A 3,527-nucleotide genomic window follows, 5' to 3' on the forward strand; every position below is an offset into this window, starting at 1 on the left:
ACAAGAGGCACAATGCCGACTTAAGGACAAGAAGATTGACTCTTCTTACTGACTATGATATGAACCATTCCTGTGACACTAGTTATAGATTCCGATGCTTCACTTTAGGTTTACCGTTTCAATCTGACCTTCCTATTGAACATGAAAAACAGAAATTGCATCGGAATTAAATACAAAAGGCACAATGCCGACTTAAGTACAAGAAAACTGACTCTTCTTACTGTCTATGTTTGAACCATTCCTGTGACACTAGTTATGGATTGCGATGCTTCACTTCAGGTTTCCTGCATCCCTCTGACCTTCATATTGATGCTGAAACACGGAAATTGCATCGGAATTAAATACGAAATGCACAATGCCAACTTAAGTACAAGAATATTGACTCTTCTTACTGACTATGTTTTGAACCACTCCTGTGACACTAGTTATAGATTCCGATGCTTCACTTTACGATTACTGTATCCCTCTGACCTTCTAATTGATGATGAAACTTAGATATTGCATCGGAATAAGATACAAAAGGCACAATGCCGACTGAAGTACAAGAAGACTGACTCTTCTTACTGTCTATGTTTTGAACCATTCCTGTGACACTAGTTATAGATTCCGATGCTTCACTTCAGGTTTACTGTATCCCTTAGACTTTCTTATTGACGATGAAACACAGAAATTGCGTCGGAATGAAATACAAAAGGCAAATGCCGACTAAAGTCCACGAACACAGACTCTTCTTATTGTCTATGCTTTGAACCATTCCTGTGACACAAGTTATAGACTCCGATGCTACACTCCAGGTTTACTGTATCCCTTGGACCTTCTCATTGACGATGAAACACAGAAATTGCATCGGAATTAAATACAAAAGGCACAATTCCGACTTAAGGACAAGAAGACTGTCTGTTCTTACTGACTATGCTTTGAACCATTCCTGTGACACTAGTTATAGATTCCGAAGCTTCACTTCAGGTTTATTGTATACCTCTGACCTTCCTATTGACGACGAAACACAGAAATTGCATCGGAATTAAATACAAAAAGCACAATGCCGACTTAAGTACAAGAAGACCGACTCCTCCTACTGTCTATGTATTGAATCATTCCTGTGACACTAATTTTGATTCCGATGCTTCACTTCAGGTTTACTGTATCCCACTGACCTTCTTATTGACGATGAAACACAGAAATTGCATCGGAATTAAATACAAAAGGCACAATGCCGACTCTTGGACAAGAAGACTCACCCTTCATACTGACTATGTTTTGAACCATTCCTGTGACACTAGTTATAGATTCCGATGCTTCACTTCAGGTTTACTGTTTCCCTCTGACCATCCTATTGACAATGAAACACAGAAATTGCATCGGAATTAAATACAAAAGGCACAATACCGACTTAAGGACAAGAAGACTGTCTGTTCTTACTGACTATGCTTTGAACCATTCCTGTGACACTAGTTATAGATTCCGAAGCTTCACTTCAGGTTTATTGTATACCTCTGACCTTCCTATTGACGACGAAACACAGAAATTGCATCGGAATTAAATACAAAAAGCACAATGCCGACTTAAGTACAAGAAGACTGACTCTTCTCACTGTCTATATTTTGAACCATGCCAGTGACACTAGTTATAGATTCCGATGCTTCACTTCAGGTTTACTGTATCCCTTGGACCTTCTTATTGACGATGAAACACAGAAATTGCATCGGAATTAATTAGAAAAGGCACAATGCCGACTTCAGTACAAGAAGGCTGTTTCATCTTACTGTCTATGTTTTGAACCATTCCTATGACACTAGTTGTACATTCCGATGCTTAACTTCAGGTTCACTGTATCCCTTGGACCTTCTTATTGACGATGAAACACAGACATTGCATCAGAATTAAATACAAAATGCACAATGCCGACTTAAGGACAAGAAGACTGACTCTTCTTACTGACTATGTTCTGAACCATTCCTGTGACACTTGCTATAGATTCCGATGCTTCACATCTGGTATACTGCATCCCTCAGACCTTCTTATTGACGATGAAACACAGATATTGCATCGGAACTAAATACAAAAGGCACAATGCCGACTTAAGTACAAGAAGACTGACTCTTCTTACTGTCTATGTTGTAAACCATTCCATTGACACTAGTTATAGATTCCGATGCTTCACTCCAGGTTTACTGTATCCCTCTGACCTTCTTATTGACGAAGAAACACAGAAATTGTATCGGAATTAAATAGAAAAGCCACAATGCTTACTTAAGTACAAGAAGACTGACTTTTCTTACTGTCTACGTTTTGATCCATTCCTGTGACACTAGTTATAGATTCCGATGCATCACTCCAGGTTTTCTGTATCCCTTGGACCTTGTTATTGACGATGAAATACAGAAATTGCAACGGAACTAAATAGAAAAGGCACAATGCCGACTTAAGTACAAGAAGACTGACTCTTTCTACTGTCTATGCTTTGAACCATTCCTGTGACACTAGTTATGGATTCCGATGCTTCACTTCAGGTTTACTGTATCCCTCTGACCTTCTTATTGACGAGGAAACACAGAAAATGAATCGGAATTAAATTGAAACGTTACAATGTCTATTTAAGTACAAGAAGACTGACTCTTCTTACTGACTACGTTTTGAACCATTCATGTGACACTTGTTATAGATTCCGATGCATGGCTTCAGTTTTACTGTATCCCTTGGACCTTGTTATTGACGATGAAACACAGAAATTGCATCGGAATGAAATACAAAAGGCACAATGCCTACTTAAGGACAAGAAGACTGACTCTTCTTACTGATTATGTTTGGAACCATTCCTGTGACACTATCTATAGATGCCGATGCTTCACTTCAGGTTTCCTGCATCCCTCTGACCTTGTTATTGCCGGTGTAACACAGAAATTGCATCGGAATTAAATACGAAATGCACAATGCCAACTTAGGTACAAGAAGATTGACTCTTCTTACTGACTATGTTTTGAACCACTCCTGTGACACTAGTTATAGATTCCGATGCTTCACTTCAGGATTACCGTATCACTCTGACCTTCTTATTGATGATGAAACATAGATATTGCATCGGAATAAGATACAAAAGGCACAATGCCGTCTTAAGTACAGAAGACTGACTCTTCTTACTGCCTATGTTTTGAACTATTCCTGTGACACTGGTTATAGATTCCGATGCTTCACTTCAGGTTTACTGTATCCCTTAGACCTTCTTATTGACGATGAAACACAGAAATTGCGTCGGAATTAAATACAAAAGCAAATGCCGACTAAAGTACACGAAGACTGACTCTTCTTACTGTCTATGTTTTGAACCATTCCTGTGAAACAAGTTATAGATTCCGATGCTACACTCCAGGTTTACTGTATCCCTTGGACCTTCGTATTGACGATGAAACACAGAAATTGCATCGGAATTAAATACAAAAGGCACAATGCCGACTTAAGGACAAGAAGACTGTTTGTTCTTACTGACTATGCTTTGAACCATTCCTGTGACACTAGTTATAGATTCC

Source organism: Schistocerca piceifrons, unplaced genomic scaffold (assembly GCF_021461385.2).
Source record: "Schistocerca piceifrons isolate TAMUIC-IGC-003096 unplaced genomic scaffold, iqSchPice1.1 HiC_scaffold_2442, whole genome shotgun sequence".
Classification (NCBI taxonomy): domain Eukaryota; kingdom Metazoa; phylum Arthropoda; class Insecta; order Orthoptera; family Acrididae; genus Schistocerca; species Schistocerca piceifrons.